The 21164-nt window shown below is 33.1% G+C and overlaps 1 long non-coding RNA gene across 1 annotated transcript in view; it reads right to left on the reverse strand.

Moving 5' to 3' along the window:
- LOC105066160 (uncharacterized) overlaps positions 1–806 on the reverse strand; it is a 258888-nt gene extending 258082 nt beyond the window's left edge. Inside the window, exon 1 of the long non-coding RNA XR_006723496.2 lies at positions 481–806. This is a non-coding gene — a long non-coding RNA (uncharacterized LOC105066160). The remainder of the gene's footprint in view (positions 1–480) is intronic.
- Positions 807–21164: the final 20358 nt, after the last annotated feature.

Raw genomic sequence — 21164 nt, forward strand, 5'->3', positions numbered from 1 at the left:
TCTTAGCCCCATGCCCAGCCCAGAGTAGTCAACACGTGGTATCTAGCTGTTATCACTTTATCAACGTGTCGCACAACAGAAACCTGTCTTTGCTAGATCAAGTTCCCTTACCACCCATTTTTTAAAAATCACCCTGTGATCCCAAAGACTGCCCAATAACCCATTCACCTCTCCCAAACCGATCAGAATGTTTAAGAACAAGGAAAACCAAGAAAGGAAACTGGGATTCGATGAAAGCGCCTAGAACCGGACTCCACACACACACACACACATACACACTCACACACACTGTCAGTTGTGGAGCAGGGGAAACCACGCCTCCTGTGTTTGCCCAGGCTGGATCGCACAGCCCTGGCTCCAGATTCTGACAGATGCGGACTCGTCCACGTGCTCGCTACCTGTGCTGCCTTAGGGAAATTACTTAAAGTCTCTGAGCCTTAGTTACCTGGTCTGCAAACCGAGATTAATAATAGAACCTACCTCATAAAGTTGTTCTGAGGCTTAAGGCGGTATCTCCCTCCGTAAAGTGTTGACTTACAGCAAGAGCTCTACACACCGGCGGAGCTGTTTTAAGTACACGTGTATCCATACACACGGTCTCAGAACATTCCGTTGTTAGGAGTTTAGACACTGGCAATAATATGTTTTTCTTTTTGCCTAAGCTGCACCCTTATTTGTTTTCCTCGAACAGTAGAACAAATGCCTACCGACTGATGTGTCATCTATGGACCCTCGGGCCCACAGTCTCCACGGTTCCTCCACCTCAGCGGCTGAGCCTAGGAGCTGCACGCACGCGCAAAAGGAGAGGTAGGAGGACTACGACTGAGGAAGCTGAGAGAGAGCGGCGAACAACCGACGATTCTGCGCATGTTCAAGGAGCGGGGGTTGGGGGTAGGAGTTTGCGCATGAGCAGAAGTGTCGGGAAGGCTAGAGTGGGGGGGGGTTAGGAGGCGGTATTGACAGCTGTGGAGGCAGCCCGCGTTCCCGGCATGCCCCGGGGCGACGGGGTTGGCTCTAACGAATTTGAATGAGGAGCCTCAGCGCTTTCGGCGCCATTTTCGAGTGATGCCTGGTCTCATCAATCTAGCTGAAGAGACGGGATAACCTGTCGAGAGTATAGCGCCACTAGGACTCCGCCAAAAAATCACTAAAAAAATCGTCAAAAATTACTTCGAGCAAAGGGCAGTTGGCGGAGCTTCGGCAGGGTTGGCGCAGCCGGTAAGAGCCTGAAGAAGTAGAGCGGGCGGTGGCAGTGGTGGGACCGGCAGGCGGTGGCGGCTGCAAGGAGTGGGTCCTGAGTCCGCCTTCATTTTAATCGCAAAAAATGCGAGGAGATAGGGTTGGGGGTAATTGGGTGTCTAAGCTGGCGGCGGCGGGCGGAATGTGGCGGGAGCGCGGAGAGACGGGGGCGTGGGGGGAGGGGAGTTGCAGTTTGAGCGGGACGCGGACGCGCTGCGGCTGAGCGGCCGCCGCCCAGTGGATCTGTCAGCAGGACCCCCCGCCCGGGGCCGGAGACCCGGCGCGGCGGGGCTCGGCAGGCCGCGGCTCCTTGACAGGAGGAGGGGGACGAGCGCCCCCTCCCCCATTGCCGAACCGAGCCGTCTTTCACCGCAGTTTTCCCGGCCCGCTGACGGCCGTCTTCCCCTGACAAGAAACTTAAGGTTGGCGGAAAATTGAGGACCCGGAGTAGCGGGTGCCTCCGGTCCGATCTGCGGGCAGTGCCCTCCTCGGGACCCAGCCATGTATATTGTCATCTTTGATGCTAAAAGCATGAGATGCCCTAGGAATGTGAGTTTCACCACGCCGCCCTCCCGCTCTGCGCGACTAGGTCCAGGCAAGGGTAGCATTCACCGCTTCTGGCTTTTCCAATTTGGGCAAGATGGGGCGGGGGCAGGCTTTTGAGGTTTTAGCGGGCTCCTAGGAAAGATGCTGGACTTTCGCTTTTTGCTCGGCATTTCTGTCATTTGCTCTCACGGTGTCGTTCTTTCTTGGAGGGGGGCGGGGGAGTGTTCATGGGTGAGATGAAAGATGGGGCTTCGACCTTGCGATTTCCTTCTCTGAGTCGCACTTTTCTTAGAAGACTTTTTCCTTCTCCAGTCTTTGAAACATGTCACAAGGAAAAAGGCAATCTGAAACTGTATTGATGTTTTCCTCCCAAAAAGTCTTTAACTGGACAACTTAACGGTAATTTTGCAATCCCCACCTTTTCTTGGGAACTCTCTTGAGTTTGGGGCGGAGGGAAGAGGGCTATTTGTCTTTGCCTTTAGTGATTTTTTTTTCTCGTCGTTTATACCGATTTTTACTCGGCAACTCTTGAATGATTTGATCTAGTGACTACTTTAAGTACTACTTTATAGATAATCGCTTTTGTAGAATTCGTCATTGAAGATACAGTGGATCTTGAATCCTTTTCTGCGCTGAAGGCGCCTTGGATTAACCCTTTGCTGGTGTGTTATTTTGCGTGTGGGGCGCGCGGCTTTGAGTTGCTAATATGCAGGAGATGGTTTTTGCAGCAGCTATTCAGTTGTTCAAAAAGAGGAATAACGCTTTATGGGGACCACAGTCACACACTTTTTAGGACCGCCTGCCTAAAGAGTTTTTCCCGCTGGAATTGATGTAACGATTGATTGATTTCTTATTTCTATGAAGACTGAGGGACCCGCCCTCACTTAGAATCTTTCCCCGAAGAGAATAGGAGAGCGCAATGTGATGTTTTTCAAATTGTGCCTAACGGAGCTCCCAAAACACCGAACTTGTTACCCCCTGATTGGCTGGAGGGAAGCGGGACTGGGGGGTTTGAATGTTGAACACTAGACTATAATTCTCGACTTTCCAAAAATTATACTTTTAGAAAACCACGGAAATAGTTATGAAACGCTAAGACGGGGAGTTTAAAAGAAAAAATGCTGGTGTTTAATATTTTTTCTTTCATAAAGGATTTTCGAGTGGTTTTGAAATGTATATTAAGAGTAAAATCTAGAGAAGGCGATTTTCGAGAAAATGTAATTCTTCTAGCTGAAATTACAAGACTTATATGTTGCTCCGTTCTTTATTTAAAAACTGACTGTAGGGTTTAGGGCTTTTATTCCTTTGACAAAAAATTTTCCTCTTAAGCTACATATATTTGTTTGATACAGATTACGAGAGAATTTTATTTTCATGAAAAGAAACTTTAATTTTCTTAATGTTAAGAATGAGCTTTTCCACATTTTACACAAAAATCAGATACATTTTTAAAACTTGTCACATCTAATTAAAGATGTATAGGTTTTGCTAACTCAGCCATTGCGATGGACTTAAAACTTTATTTACAAGAAATTTATGTTGCTTCATTTAGACAATATAACCGGTAAGTAGCACAGGTGCGGGTGTATGATTTCATTCATAAATTCATTATAAAGAAATACGTTGCATACACCAGTGTGGGTGTGTTGTGTTTTATTTGGTTGATTTTCAGCTGGTTTTTCTTTAATGTTGCTTGAGACAGCCGTCATTATATTTCTATTTATTATCAAGCTTGTCATTCCGTTTAATTGCATCTTGATAAAAGGCGGGTGTGGTTTTCAAAGAAAATCGGTAAACTTACTGATAAACAAGATAGCTGTAGATGGTTTTTTAAAAGATATTTTTAATAGAAATTTACATCATTTTAATGAGCAGTAGTTGAAATTTTGAAACTTAGAGTTTGTATTCTCACATTAGGTCACATGTGCATTGTTAGAAAATATTCAAATGGAAGGATCCCAAGACGTTTGTGAATTTCTATAGGGCTATAAATATGACTTATATTAATAAGTGGAATAGCTGAGTTTATAAATCGTACTGTTTTGTATTGCCTTCATAACAAGAATTAGAATGACACAACCTATGTTCATTACCTTTTTTCAAAGCTGTTAATTTGAATCATCTCATGAAAATTTCATAAAAGATGCTACTTATCCTCTATAAAATTTGCTTTAATGAAATTGTAGAAGACCCCATTTTTATTTTAAATGTAGTTTTACCTAAGATACCAAAACTAGTGGGTTTTGCTTTTTTTACTCTGTGTGTGTGTGTGTGTGTGTGTGTGTGTGTGTGTGTTTTAATTATCATTCAAATTATGTGACTTAGAGAGTTTTGAGGGTGGGGTGGGGAAAGGCTTTAAATTCCACCAGGCTGGTTAAATTTAACCATGCTTTTTTAGTGCTTTGGTTTATGGGGTTTTTTTGTTTGTTTTGGGAGGTGGTAGGTGAAGGATTGTTTTGTTTAATAAGCCATTTTTAAAAGAAGTGAAAGGACTCCTTTATTTAAAATTGTACACTTAAAGCTTGAGAACACACTAGCACCTAAATAAAATTCACAGCAGTCAGAATCTTTTCCCTTTTATGTGGCGCTAGATAAGAGGAAGACTTTGGTTTTAGATTTGTAGGCATGTAGGTATGAGTTCCAGCACATGTGTTATTATATTATGTATAATATCTGTATGTCTCCACAGAAATTGTTAATTCTGATTTATTTTCTATTCTATGGTAAGGACTAGAAAAGTCTTACATTACCACAGGAAAACAATGGTGGGGAAAGGTGTTGCTACAGTAGCTCCGCTCTTTTTAAAGCTTTGTTTACATATTGTGGGGGAGAGGGAACTAGGAAAGGTGAGGTATCAGTCTTCCTGGTAGCATTGATTTTCATTTGTTTGGCCTTTATAATATTTTTTAAAAATTCAAATAAAAGTGCAATTTTAGACTTTGAATGCTATTGTTTTGGTTGAACATTTACAAAATAAAGCCTCAGGTGTTTGAATGTAACACTGCTTTTTTTAAAAAAAAAAAGATTAGTATCATTTTTAATGTTTATCTAGATCTAAGGATGAAAATTTCAAAGTAGCTTGCATGTTCTGGATCCCTTGTTTCATCATGCTTTGTGTGCTACACTTTTGTCTGTTTGTTGTGTTGTGAAGACATACTTATTTTTATCTGTTTATTTATTAGTATGTATTCAGAACGTCACAAAATACTTCAATCCAAAGTATTGATCAGTGGATTTGGTTTACAAAAAGAAAAAAAAAAAATACCCAGAGACTATATTAGATATTTCTTCTACATGATGCATAAGCTTTCTCCAGTTAAGAAAAAAATCAATTAGAGTATATATTTACCAATGATTTTGAAATTTTATTATATAAAAATTTGTCTTATTAAAATATTACGAGCCTAAAATTGGCTTGTCTTTTTTGTTGTTTAATAAAGCTTACTAATCTTCACTGATTTGTTTTTAACCCTTTTTTAGAAGAAACAGAAATATTGGTCTGATTATAAGTAAAAACCACATTTATAACAAGAAAACACATCTTAGAAAGAATTGTCAGGGTATTAGTGTACATGTAGTTTTGTTTTGTTTTGCTTTAATTCAGCAAACTTTGAAACACTCTGTGCCAGGCAACTAATTTTGGCATGTAATTAGAATTCAAACTATGACTTGATGAAATTTGGTAGCCCCAAATCTCTTAAGACCAAAGAAAATCAGTAATAAACTACCACTTTCTTTCAAATAAGTGTCGAAATGAGATTAAGCCATTTTTGCACTTAATTTTTATAAGTGACAGTATTAGAACTTTAAAGTCGTCATTGTCTTAATATTATAAGAGTAACATCAGTGGTAGAATGTCACATTAGTAATATGCGTTTATATGTTTTTCTGATTAGTGACTGTAGAGCTTTCCTATAAATGCTGCTTTCTTGTAGGGAAATGATTTTCTTTTACCTTTTTTTTCCTTTGCCTGCCTTAAAGATGCTTAAAAGGATCTTTCTTTTAGAAAGACAAATTTAAAATATTGGAATTTGATACTAAATACATGTGCAAATTTTATTCTTAATATTTAACAAATTATGAGAAGTTTAATATACTTTTGTTAAATTCTGTCTTACTTCACTAAAGAATCTATACACTGGAAAGATGTCTTGGGTTCTAAGTATAAAAAAGCTGTATTTTGTAATAGATTTGAGATTTGAATTTTAGTATTTCAAGGATTATTGTACTTTTTTATCATACACATTTGATATTTGTCTTATATCTAAACCTCTTTTGTTCCTTATTATCTAATATTTTTTGTTTTTCTACTATTTAAAAACTTAACATTTGGCATGAAGTACATACTGGTTTCTTCTGTTGTCCCATGATTTTTAAATATTTAGATATCTTAATTTTTGGAGTGCTCACATACAGAAAACTGTCCACATCTTTTGAGGAAAACTATGGAAATTATTCTAATTTTTAAAAATATCATGGTTTGAGGATTAGTGTTTGTGAGTTATATATGTTTTTTGTCATAAAACAATCAAATATTTGGCTGCAGAGAAATAAAGTTCTGTGGTTATCATTTCTTTTCCTAAGCTATTTTTAAATAAGAATGGAATACTCAGCATTGTGGTTCACATATAGTACATTATAAATTTTGGGTAGTTTAACAATTTAATAATTTTATATAGTTGACTGCCACTGAATTATTAAGATTCAAGTGAAACAAATGAAAAGGCCACTTACATACATTTGATTACACCACCTCTACTTGGACACATTAAAAAACTATTGGCCCCAATAGTCATCCATTTATTACTATAAACATTTTAATTTGTTTAAAAAGTAAATTCTAAGTTTTACTCTGTTAGACTGTGATATCTTAAAATATTTGGAAATACCAATATTATTATTCACTCAGGCTTGGCAGAAGACTAAGGTTGAAAATGGTAATTTCTGTCAGCATTAACACATGATAATTTGGGGTAAAGGTAGTTTAAAATTTGTCTCTATTCCTTGAGTAACTTTTTAAACTGTGTGGATTTTGTAAGTTTTAGAAACACAGAGAAACTGTATTTCTGATATTTTATTTACAGAGTCCACTTTACCAGTCCTCTAACTACCTACATAAACACACTCATCTACACTGCTTTGAAAATGAATGCCCTAAAGAGAAATGAAAGCAGAAATATATTAATCTGATTTGTTTGTAGAGGCTTCGGATGATAAAGCATATCACAGGTGTTTCTAATCAAGATATTACTATTTTTAAAACATTTTCTAGTTAGGGTTTCTTTGAACATAGGCAAGATTGGGGTCATTTTGAAAATCTTACCTCTGCATTCAGGGATCAATTGTGAAACTGCAGGAGGCGGAAATCTGTTGAGTGTCTTCATGCTATAATACATGACATTTTTATTGCAGGTTTTGACCTTTAGGAGAGAGCCAATTCTGGAGAACAACCTAACTTCTTTGATTGAACATTCATATAATGCATTGGAACATGATAGGAGATTAAGGTATACTAATGAATTTTAAAAGCATACAATTTTATAACTTTGTAATATAACTGAGCTAGACAGTTGGTAAAGCTGGAACTTTTAAATGAGCTAAAATCAATAAAGACTTATTAATAGACAGAAACCATCCAGTGAAGTGGCCAAGATCGAATTCTCTTGCTTTATTAAAACTTTAGATTTCTTTATATAGTGGATGTACTTACCATCTTATATTAGGTCCAACTCCAAGTGAATTTATCTGTTCTAAAAATAAGTATATATACTTACATTCGGTTTTTCTTCCTATAGTTGTTATGACAGTGTTATATGTAAAAGAATTAAATAGTGGATTTTTCATCTTATAGAATGGAAGATTTAAATCAAATGGAATTTGGTACTCTGTTCTTTGATAGGTATAGTGGTAGACAGAGCTTACAGAATTAGATAAGATTAATGAAAATATTTTAAGAGAATTTAAAGTATTCCAAGTACTATCCTAACCAAAAGTGTCAGTTTGGTTGAAACTGAAAAACCCACTTTCTTAAGCAGAAACTGGTATCTTACTCATAGGTACTCTGAGTAAAATATTTAAATTGTTCATATCAAAAGTTGCAAACTCTTCAAAAATAAACTGCAGAATTCCAAAACAGCTAGTGATTTGTCTTTACCTCCAAAATCTGTATCACAGAACCACTTTCTAGCATATTTATTTTCCTTGAAATAAAATTTATTTTGTTTTAGTTGAAAATTTCAGATACTTTGCTAAAAAAAAATTTTGACTGTTTTCTAAATTGTAATCTGGTGTAATGAAAATGAACTCACTGAACAGCATTAACTAAGTATTACTTGGTTAGTTTTTGAGTAGTAAGGTATTAATTACATGATAAAGTATTAACCATAGTATTTAAATATTTTTTAAAACACTACTTGCTAAATAGAGTAAGGTTTACTAAAATATAGTATCTTATTATTTTTTCTTAAAATTTTTTTCACTACTTTATATACTTAAGATACAGGAAATCGTACAGGTTTGTTTTCATAAGAAAAGTGTAATTTAGTCTTAAGAGTGAAGTGTATTTATCCCTGTGGTCATAGAACTACTTTTATCTTTAAACAGTGTTAAAAAAAAAATTTTAAGCAAATTCTCTGTGTGTTTAAGAAAGTTTGAACATTGAGATACAATTAAAATACTAAAAAAAATTAGGTATTTCTGTGTTGTTATATATTAGATAATCCAGGATCTGACTCTGTTAACAGTTAAGGTTAAGTAAAATATTAAAATAAAATATTAAAATAAAATTAAGGGTGAGGTTCAGATATTGATGTTTATTATACTGTAAGGTGGTGATTTGCGATAGATACAAGGTATAGAAAGTCTTCATAACTTTGATTTGAGAATGTTATGAAAAAGCAGCTTAGTTTGAATAGGGTGAAAATGAAAACTGTTTTCCCCTTTAACTTAAACAGTGTTTTTGAGGTTAGAGAACATGAAGATGAAAAGTGAAAAAATACAGTTTTTGAGTCTGAAAAAAAAAATTCAGGTTTAAATCATCACTTTCAATCCAAGTATCTTTACACACAGCCTTAGTAACTTAAATGGGGTAAGAGAGACAGTTTTTGAGTTTATATTGTAGAAAAAGACATAAATCCACAGAGTTGTTCCTAATTAAGAGAGTTTATGATTGTGATCTTTTGTGTTGTCAAAACTTATTGTTTGGACACAAGTATTTAGCATCATAAAACTATCCTGCTTGTACAGCTGTATACTGGCTTATAAATTTCCAAATTTTTAGCTTAGTAAATAATTTAACATTTGAAAGAATCAATGTAGATAATAACAGTCTTTTTTTTTTTTCTTCTTGGTCAGTTCTTACGGAGTGAGAAACTTTAACCTAATTAGTAGTATGTGTTATTTTTGGAGATGGGTTAATAAGGGGTTTTACTGCTATATGTGATTGGCTATCCTTTAACTACCCCTTTTGTAAATAAATTTGACATTTTGTAAGGGTTTTGGCTGTTTTAAATTTACAGACCTGATTATCTGTATCCAACTAAGCTTTAATATGTTGTTCATTATGACAGGATTTGGGGGAAAGGATTTATTGTGTTATCTTTTTTTCAGTGATAGATTTCTATCTTATTTTTGTCATATTTATACTTTTGGTTAAATGCATTTTCAGGGTTAAAATAACATTCATTTTCAGGAAAATTCCTAATTGCCCCTAAAATACAGTTATACTGTCAGTGTTGTAGTTTTATTGAAATAGTTATCCTTAGAGTGGAAAGACTATTTAGATAAACTAGAGATAATTTAACTTATCTACGTATGAAGGGACTTGAAATTATTCATTATTTGTCATTGATGTATATTTCTAGTTTGTAAGGACAAACTTATATTTTAAGCAATTTGTCAGTAATAACAGTTTTTTTTAATAGAGGGTATGGTGTTGCTAATAATTCATTATAGATTCAATTTCTTAATGAAAAATGTTTAAATGTTCAAATGTTTATTTGAAGCAGTTTTGTACATATGTGTATTTTATGGTATTTTTTGTTTGTTTTGACCAATATATACATCATGAATCCGATTTGGTTTTCTTCAAATAAGACCTAATGTGTCAGATTCATATTTTCTGATAAGCATTTTCAAAATGCAGTATTTAATTAATGTGATTTTTTTAACTTAATATAATTTTGAAGTAGAATTTCGGTTCTCAGCACCACAGACCACACTTTTGATATTTCATTAATACATTTGATTTGGCTTAGTTTTACTTTCCCATTTTCATGATTAAAGTCACTTGGAAGAAAAGCATACAGCATGTTTCAAATACAGTTGCTAAGGCTGATTAACCCACTGGCTAATAGTTGATTAATTTACTACTGTTTCTAAATGTCTTAATTTTTTTAAATCCTTCTTTGATATTTGCTTTTACTCTTTTATTGTATGGCTTTCATACCAAACAAATACACTTAATGATTTTGTTATCCTGTGATCCTCAGGGTTTTTTTTTTTTTTTTTTTCATTTTTATTATTAGCATTATTTGTTACTGAGCTGCTGGTAAGCAGAAAAATTACTTTTTCAGTTTTGATAAAAATTAAAGATTGGGGGTTTTTTTATAGATTATCTGAATTTTAATTATTACTATTTTTTACACCTTTTTAAAAATCTCAGACCTAGCTTTCTTGAGTAGCTATTATTTAAACTTATTGGCCAGTTCTAGCATTTTTAAAAATAATTTACAGATGTCCTAATTTTTCTGACTTAAAATAGTTTTTTCTGTCTTTAATTTTTCTGAATTAAAGATAGTTTGACAGAAAACTATTTCTGTTTCTTAATCATCAATTGATATTATGTGCTTAGTAAGTTTTTAACTTTGTATTACACAAAGTAGATAAATTACATGAGTAAAATTTATTTTTAGTTGGAACTTTTGTAAAAACTGGGCTAAAATCTTACTTATTTGCTAGTAGTGTCTAATGTCAGACATATGGTGGTGATTAGATATGTGGAACCTGGAGACTGGGGCTTTTTCTAAGCATAATATAATTTCATTTCTTGATTGAAATTTAGATACTTTCTTATTTTCCAGGAAAATAGGTAGAGAAGATACTCTTTATGAATTCACCCTGAACCTGCTTAAAACTTTTCTGAGAATTTTGATAACTGAACAGCTAAATTTAAACTAGGTGTTAAAGTGTCATTAATTTTTTTCCCCTTGGATACATTATAGATACCCTTTCTAATCAAAACACCAGTTTTGTCTTTTCTTATCTCCCCATCCTACTCTTTAAAGAAAAAATTTCTTCTTAAATAATTTTATCATGTAGCTATACAAGCAGAGCTTCTGGATAGGTTGAGCTGAATCATTTTTTTCTTCTGTGTGTTAGTGGCATATGCTTTTCTCAGCTTGCTGCTTCAGTGGCAGCAACAGTGAAAAAACAAGTATCACCACAGCCCTTGTTCTTGCTTCTTACGTTGGGAGCAAGGACTAGGAGATTGCTGCTGCTTGTACAGAATAGCATCAGTATACAATAATAGTGGCCAAAGGAGCCTGCACCCATCAGCTTTTACAGACCAGGTAGGAACCCATATATAATATAATGAATACAGTCATTGACAAAAAAGTATTTTCTTCCCAAAGTAGCATAAAGAGAACAGTAGATGCTTAAAGCTCTTAGACTCTTAACTATTTTTTACTATTTACTCTAGTTTTGGTTTATTTAATTTTTATTCACTTAATTCCATCTGTATAAATGGAAAATAGTCTTGATTCTGAAAGTATATGTGGTATATTTCATGCTTTTCACTTTTAAGCTGGTAAATTGGAAAAAATTATTAATCCTTAGTTGCCGATAACACAAGTTAGGTAATACATTGAGGAAAGAAAAGTTGACTGTGGCCACATAGAGGTGTTTCTTTCACTTTGGGACCAAATTCTAAGCTTATATTATCATGATTTTAGAGCCCAGTCTAAACAAGGCCAAACGTGTTGATTTCACTGTCACTAAAAAGAACACACCCTATACTACTTTGTGCTTATATAAAGACAAAGCAGGCTACAGATAGAAACTCTTTAAAAGTCTTTACTTTTTTCTCACTATTAAAATAATGTCTTATATCTGAACTTTGTATCTGGAAAGTTTAGGTTATCCTAAATCTTTTGGAATTAGGACTCTGTAATTTCAAATAGTGTAGAAGAGTGTTTTTTATTTTTACAATTTGAGTTCGCACAGATTTGCATAACCTTCATATCTATATTTTTCTCCTCTTTTATTAAAATTCCAATAGGTTGTAGTTAAAGGGAAATGAATATTGGATTTCTATTAAAGTTCTGATTTCATCTGTAGCATTCTTGGTGAAAAACTGCAAATGATGTTATTAGTGTATAAGCCTAATGTCCCAAGTTACAGTCCAACATTTGTAATAGCATTCTTTTAAAAAGGTAAAACTATGGGGTGTTTTTTTATTTGTTTATTTTTGTCTTTTTTCCCTAATACTAGAATATTTTCTTTAACATGTTGATATAATTTAACAGATAACATATTAATTACTATTATCTACCCTTAACCAAAAAGTGAATTATGTAATGCTATATATTGAAAACACCTTGTTTTTTTCTAATTACTGTGTAAAGTGTCTATGGACCACCTGTACCAGAATAATTTAGAATAAAGTATTTTTCCAGATCTGCTGAATCAATCTCTGGAGCTAGACTTAGGAATTTGTGTTTTTTACAAGCTCTAAGTGAGTTTTTTTTAGAAGCAACACATGTGAGAATACTCTCCAAAATGAAATGGGGAAGGATTCTTCACACTTTCTGCTTTTATTTTTTTCTCTTTGGTCATCATGAATCTAAGCTCACTAACTAACTATGAATCTTATCATTTCTACCACAGTAGTTTTAGATTCAATCTTGTTATTTCCTTAATCATATAAGGAAAATTTATATTATAAGAGCTTAATTTTTGTGCAAGTACCTTGGACCAAATTTTAAGTCTGTTTATTTGGAACATAATGAAACAATACCTCTATTAGACCTGTGCATAATTAAAACAGAAGGGATTGATCACTTAAGAATTTTTTAAATTTTCATTTAGATAGTAGCTATTTTTCTTAAATGTATTTCCAAATATGTATTGGAGAAAATACAGAAAGGGTAACTTTTTATATGCTGCTTGTGGGAGCATTTGGCAGTATCCTACAACAGTTGAAGATATACATAGGCTTGGACCCAACAATTCCATTCCTAGATGTTCTAGATAAACTCAGGCATTTGTGGAAAAGTCTTGTTTATTTTTACTTGTAATAGGAAAAAATTGAAAGCAGTGTAAATGTTAAGCAATAGGAGAGTGGCAAATTGTGACACAGTCACGTGATGAAAAATGTTTGTTTTATAGCTGTTAAAGTGAGAGCTATGTGTATCATGATGATGAATGTCTTACTTCAGCAAATAAAAACAAATTGCAAAAGGTTAGCTACAGTATAACATTTATATAAAGCTTGAAAGCAATGATATATGTTATTTTCAATAATTGAATTTGTAATAATAATGTAAAAAGATGCATAAGAATTAAATAGCAAGTTCAGGATTGTGATTATGTCTTGGGAAAGAGGGGAATGGAATCCAGGGTATGGTACAAAAGGGACTCAACTGTTTGTATATAGTCTTTTTTCTTTAAAAAAAAAAAATAAGCATGGCAGAATATTAGAATTCAATGCAGATGCATTGGAAAGCCAGGAGTAGGATGTGGGGATTTATTTTGCTATTCTCTTGATTTTTCCTGTGGATTTGAAATTTTTATCTTTTCAAGTAAGTGGGAAACAGTACTGTCCCTTTTTTGGTGAAGATATTCTACAATAAGATGTACACTTGGAATACTCCATTAAGAGCATGGATTGGGTTTATTCACTCTATTCTGTGTCTTGTAGTAAGTACTTAAAACCATTAGTTGATGTAAGAACTACAACTATAATCATGGCCTACAGAAATCAAACTAACCAACTTAAGTTGCTAGGATATTTTTAAATTCTTTTATTTTTAAAGATGAACTGTAATGTTTCTTTCCTTTGCACACTGGCTTTTAATCCTTCCTACTTTTGTAAGTAAAGGACAACCATGGAAATAATTTATTTTATCACTACTATTTCATTTACTCTAATTCAGGCAATTTCACAACTATGTTTTCTTTTGGCCATAGATCATAATCATAGCATACTATTTTCAGAAATTTCTTCATGCATTTTGAGTTTCAGTTTAAGCTTTGTATTTATACTGTATTATAAGAGAATTCTTGAAATGAAGCAATATATAGATTTTTAGATATTGCAGTAGTATACATGTGTATGTGTGTAAGAGAGAGATTGGTCAATCTTGAGGTATGATCTTGAATTTATCTTAAAATATCTGTACTTATATGATGTCCTCCAGAAGCCTCAGTGTGTTCCAAGTTAGACATTGAAGTATGAGTTTTATATATTTGATTTTTAAACTTCAAGAAGATAATAGTAACAGAAAAGTGTATTTTAAAAACTAATGATAGACTCTGGACTGAAATATATAAATCTGCTGCTGGGTTTTTCTAATCTGTGATTATTCTGTGCTATGTAAGAATCAGAAAACAATAATTGTCAACCTCAGTTGAAAATTTTCTAACTTAAGTAATGTGATCAAATTTTTATAGTCTTCACTCTTACCTTTTTCGTAGGTTTAGTAACAATAAAATGAAGACCATAATAGAACAAGCCCCCTACGTAGCCCAGCAGTTCTTACCTTGTAAGTATTAACTCACAGTCCCCCTACTATTGCTATAAAAAGTTCAGTGTCATGTTTTGCTTTATTTCTGAATTTTTTCTACCATTCTAGAATCACAACTTTCTAACATCCCTCTACCTCCAACTCATTGAAGTTTGGTATTTATTTAGTCCAATTTAGATCAAGAATAATGCCATTGCCTTGGGTAAGTTTTCTGTTTGTAAAGTACTTTACAGCCAGGCTCTATTATCTCTAAATCTAAGAATCATAATTGTAAACCTTTTTCCTTCAAAGAATTTTACAAATAAGTAATGGTCATTTTTATTATCATCATTATTCATGCTATTGACAGTTATTTTATGGTTTTATAAATTGGAAATGTTCTCCCCACTTGAAAAATAATTTCTGCATTTTGCTAGATTATACTGCAGACTTCTTTGTGAGGTGCTTAAAATTTAGCTGTTAAAACTTCAGGAGGTAGGAAAAACAGGAAGGCAATCCCTTTTCCTTCCTTTTATATATACACATGCACACCTCTTTCTTAGAATAAGAAACATTTTTACCCTGATTCATTTAACTTTTGAGAAACTTACAAATTCTAAGGGAATAATTCTAATAGATTACCTGAAATTGATGTTATACCCCTAGAAAAACTCTCAAAATCAAGATCATGGTAAATGCAGAAGATATTTATTTCCCTAAATTTGAGACCCTAAAATCAGTTACAAGAAAGATTCTCTTCCATCAATTCCTTGAGCTAATCTAAATATCGCGAAATAAAAGAAACTCAGGTGCGTCTCTTTCTGTTCTTGATATTGAGGGATAGGGCTGTTTAAATGAAAACTAGTGCTTCAGATACTTCTGTTACATTACCTCACACCATTGCATTAGTGACCCAGTGAATAATGTGTATGTGTCAAGAGTGACTTCATGATCATAGATCAGCCATTGAGCTCAGTAAGTAGTTTTTCGGGTAGGAATCAATTACATATTGAAAACTTTTAATAATGAGCCAGTTTGAAGAGTAGTGGCCAAATGCCACAGATCACTTCTTTTTCTGATTTTTTTCCCTTTATATTTTTGTCTGTGGAAAACTAGAATGGAAACATTTGCAAATCCCCAAAGAATCCTATATAATCCAGGGTTGGGTTTCTTAATTGGTCCCTTGGAAGCCAGCTCAGCTTTTCTTCAACTTAACTCTTAGAAAAAGAAATCTTTTCAATTGGTCTTGCGCTGTTACTGTAGACTGGAGGGCAGCTCACTTTTCCAAAGGAAAAAAAAAAAGTATCATTTAATTCCCAACAGATTTATAAGTACAGATACCATCACATTCTTAAGCTCATGTCATCTCCTTTATAAATTTCCAAGCAAGCAGCCTTTTTTGGATATTCTTCAGCATCTTTTAAACATAGATCATTTGCTGTATTTCATAGTTGGAATGTTTTCTGTTGTCTCTCCTAGGTAGTATGCCTGGAGTTACCTTTAATCTTAGATACTAAAATGGTGATGTTTGCAATTAAATAATACCCAGAAAGATAGATACACAATGAGAGTATTCATTGATTCTTTATGATTGTGTGGATGTTCACTCTTCTGCTTTTTTTTTTTAATGTTTGTTTTATGCCATTGTTTCTTTAAGATAGGGATTTTTTTTTAATTTTTCACTTATGGAATATGGATATCCCAGAAACTGGAATATTACTGTTCCATATATTTGATACTGTCAAAATTAAATAATGGCAGTGTTTTGGGTTCATTTTTACAAATTGAGTGGAGATGAAATATTTTTCAAGTTTGTTTTCAAGTTTTAAGGTCTTAAACTTTTGTTGCTTAACATAAAATATTCAGAAATAGTCATAATTTTTCCTACTTTTTTCTTTTTTTGAGCTATGCTTTGATTTTTATTTATTTCTGTTATGTGAATTTAAAATAAATGTATCATTTGGTGCTAAATAAAATAACATCTTTAGGTTCATTGTCAGCATTAAGATCATTGCTTTTTTGTCTTTAATCTACAACAACAAAAATTTTAAGACATTGACTTCATAAATAGGAAACAAAAAGTAAAGCAAAAACTTCACTATTCAGTGCTATCAGTGTTAGTAGTCCTGTAAACAAAAGTAATGGAGATAAGTTACTTTGTAATTCAAGGAAGTTATTAAATTTGCCTGGTATCCATAATATAGGCTACCAAAAAGAAATTACAACTATTTCTCACATTGGACTGATTATCAAAGATAAGTTTTCAGAAATGTTATCTAGTTAGCCATAGAATAGCAATGGCATGTAATCATACCATTCTAGAAAATATTGTCAGTTCTTGAATTACTGTGTAAAGTAGGATTTACTGAAAGTATTGCAAATAAAATCAGAATGTCATAATCAGTAGGGCACTAAGTAATCAATATGGCAAATGATATAAAATCTGTTGTGTTTTCAATGAAAGTGTAATACTCTTGGTATGAATCCCTAGATATAGCTGAAAATTCTCCTATTTTTAATTTATTTGTAATGGAAATTTACTTGTGTAAATTACTGTCTACCTGTGCCACTCTTGAGGAAATTTTAATTATCTTGAAGAATTTTATAATGTGAATGTTTCTGAGAGAAAGCTATGTGCCAAATGAGAAAAAAATCAAATTGCTCTTTTGGCACTTGGATTATAGTAAAGAGTGTTATAATCCAAAGCAGAAAAATTCATAAGGGTGCTAGGTACTGTCAGCATTTGGTGGTGAAGAAGTCTTTGCAAACTTAATAATATGATCAGTTGATATTAATTTAGTAAACATATCAATTCCAGGCTCTTAAAGCTGTACATTGTTTTATAATTTGTGAAATAAAGTTGACAGTATGCAACAACCATTTTTCAATTATTGTTCAAATAACAGCTATTTTTGAGAATTAAACAATGCTTAATTGAATGCCAGGTGTTCCTGTCCTCAAAGTTTTATATATTTGACATGTATATATTTAACAGGATGATTGAGTTAAATATGAGCTTTAATGTTTAAGGCTGTGTTTCTGATCTCAGCAAAAGTGTAACCATAAAATTTGAATTTTAGTGCCAAAATTATAGAAAGGGGTTGAATTCATTGTTTTCCCACCTTGAACAACTTCTCGGTTCAAGATAGATGACTCAAAGAATAGTAGAGAACTTACTATTTATAGAGTTACTTTGGATATTTTCTTAAGAAAATGAAAACAGGGCAGAATTCGATAGCGCAGGCCCTGATTTAAATAGCAAATAAATATACAAGTCTAATGAACTCTGGTATAATAGGGATTTCAGGTTCTTAGCATAAATACAGTAGATAACACCCCAGACTACTCTATTCAGTTTTGCCCCTGCCTATCCATTTGATTCTTCAAAATTATCTCCCTATAAAAACAGGAATAAATTGAATGCAGATTGGCATAAATATATATCCACTTATCAGCAATCGCACCTGAAGTTTTGCCTAGACTGTCAATTTCATTCTTCCTGTTAATATCCAATAATGAATTTATTAAAATTTTTCTCAGTTTTCTTTTCCTTAATTTTACTCTACAGGTTATTATTTCTTTATGCCTCTAGTATTTGGTCTCCTATAGTCAGAACTTAAAATTGGCAATTTTATCTTCCAAATCCTTAACAAGACAGCTCAGTAAAATACATTGAATTTTTCTAAAAGCCAGTTTTTAAATTGATCTACATTCATTTTATTTTAGCCCTCAGAATACTAGAATTAAAACCATAATAAAATAGACTTTTTCCTTAGTGTTAAAAATTGTATTTGTGTCAGTAATAACTGATGGCAAATAAAATTCTTGTAGGAGAGAGGTTTCATTTTGATATATAACTTCATCTTTGGCCCTAGATATATCTTCTAAAAATAGTTTTGTATCTTTTCTCTAGGCTAAACATACACAAGTCCTTCCACTGGTTCTCATAGTATGAATTCTAGACCATTGGTATGCTGGATATTTCACTTTGGTCTGCTACATTTTGTCAGTATTCCTTTTAAAATATTGTATATAGAACTGAACCCAGTATTGTCAATGTGGTTTGAGGTAGAAAATACAGTCAATCTCTTATGAATAGGATACTCTGTTAATGCAGCCTAATTCCAGTAACTTTCTCTTTGTCATCAATTCTGTTAGTTCATATTGACTCACAGTCCACTGAAACCCTAAGTTTGTCAAAAGTGTGTTTCATATCCTACAGGCATTTATAGAATACATGTTCACTGCTAGATGTGCTCATAAAAGTTTAGGATTATACAATCTTAACAACAGGTCTATAAGGTAGGCATTAATAGGCCCATTTTATAAAGAGGAAACTGAGGCTCTGTGGACTAAAATAACTAACCTAAAGTCTAGACTTACAAGGGACAGGATTCCAACTTGGATCTCCTGGCTTCAGATTCACTGTTCTGTATCATTGCCACCTCGAATAAATTATTTCTGCTGCTCATTACTTTGATAAAGTTAGAAATTCAAAAATTGACCAGTGAATTCTGTTGCATTCAGGGTGATTTAAGAGCTTAGGAGACATGTCTTGAACTTTTTAATGTCATTGTTAAATGCAATAATGCCTTATATAAACTAGATGAACTGAAATTAGAATAGTGTAAGATAGAAGTAACTATACCGAAACAAAAATGTTAACGGAAACAAAATTTAAGTAGCATATTATGTATAGGGACGTGAGGGGGAAAATCACTAATTTATGTTAAATGTATAATTTTTACTATATTTTAAATTTTTAAATTAAATCTAAGAAAATTAACTTAAGGTAGTTAAATATTCCCATTTACTCATATTCATTTTCAAGTTGATTTCTTAAGCAAGACACTTTATTTTGTCTCACCTTTCAAAATGACTGTTTTTTTCTTAGAAGATTGTAAAAGTGAAAAGTTGATAGATCAAAAGCTAGTAGAGATACATAAGAACCCACAGGCCAAAATATAAACAGCCAGACTTGGAACTAAGACTACTGTATAAAGATTATAAAGGACAAGAACTGAATGGTTCTGTTTTCTGATTTTTTTAATAGCTTTTTTTTTCTTTTTTTTCTCTTTTCGGTTCTGCATCAAGGTTCTTTCCATATCTAGTTAAGGAAGGTGGTTCTTCTTTTAGCCAGCAAACTTTAAAGGAGGTATAGAAGGATGGAGGCACTATGATGTTTCCAGTGGACAAAGATAACAGAGTGGAAAAATGGCATGGTACATACTGGGAAGCATTGCCATATAGCTAGTCCAGTTTCAATGGAGGATAGGTATGAAATGATGAAACCAAGTACCTTTTCAACACAGTACTCAGTTGTCAATGTTCAGAACTTACTATGAATGGACAGTTCAGTATCAGCTAGAAAGGATGAAGTAGGAATCTACTGTAGGAGATAGACTTAATTGTCCTTAAAAGTAGGAATAAATGGAAAGGGGATTAGTGAGTATTTTAGCCTCCAGCAGTAGCTTCGGAGATTCAGAGATCAGGTGGGAATGTACAGCTTAGGAGAGGAGAGAACTGGAAAACGATTTATTATAAGCATCTCAGTTCTTCCTGGAGCCTTGAAAAATCACTTACTGGGAGGATAGTCACTACTCAAATGATGAGTAATAGTATTTGGTTCTACTTGCTACTCATCTGCTGTCCGCAGTAGCTTCATACTTGATCAATCTTTTGTTCACTCATAAATACTTAATGTGCTTCTCTAACTTATAGGTACCCCTTTTTCCTAAATATATAACCACCATACTTTGAACACACTAACAAAATTAATAGTAATTCCTTACTATAATAATATCTAGTTGCTATTAAATTTTCTGATTATTTCAAAAAGGTCCACATAATGCATTTGGTTGTCATGGCTCTTAAAAGAGATCTTTTAACTGGAATTGTAGAGTGCTTTCATTGGAGAGAAATAGGAAATACTGCATAGGTCCTGATTATACAGACTTTGATGCTAGACAGAGAAGTACAGACTCCACTTGGGAAACTACAGATATATTCTTAACTACAGATACATTCTTTAGGAAGTTTTGTTAATTGACTAAAGATAGAAAGTCAAGCTGAAATGCAATTGTAGGTATAAGGTACTTAGACCTAATTTTAAGGTATGAAATTAAGAATGGCAAAGAAATTGATGAACTGAGATCTCAAAGAAAAGATCAGTTGGTCTTACTGACTAACTGAATACAAGGAATGATTGACACAAGGTGAAAATTAGTGTAAAGAGAGAATAGCAGTGGGCAAGTATCTGTAATTTGAATTCAAAAGAAAAATGTGTCTAAGAAGAAAAAAATTAATATAAATAGCATGTTTATGTTCTTATCAAACCTTTTGTATTTCTTGGCTGATGTTATGGTACATTTGTGATTTAGTCATATCTAGGGAGTAAAGTCATCAAAAATTAAAAGCTCAAGAAATATAAATGTTTAGCTTCTAAGTAGTTTAACTTTGTATATAAGGAAGCTATTGTTAGAAAATTAATAATAAAATAACATTTTGGAGGGAAGTGTGTGACACACACATCTGACTTTTCTGGAATAAATTGTCTGGATTGAAATCCACTTCACACAAAGTTTCTAAGTAATCAGTCATTAATTTCTTCAGAAAAATTCAAGGGAGTGTCCAAATGGTACAATTTTATATTCA

The sequence above is a fragment of the Camelus bactrianus genome, chromosome 14 (genome assembly GCF_048773025.1).
Source record: "Camelus bactrianus isolate YW-2024 breed Bactrian camel chromosome 14, ASM4877302v1, whole genome shotgun sequence".
Taxonomy (NCBI): Eukaryota; Metazoa; Chordata; class Mammalia; order Artiodactyla; family Camelidae; genus Camelus; species Camelus bactrianus.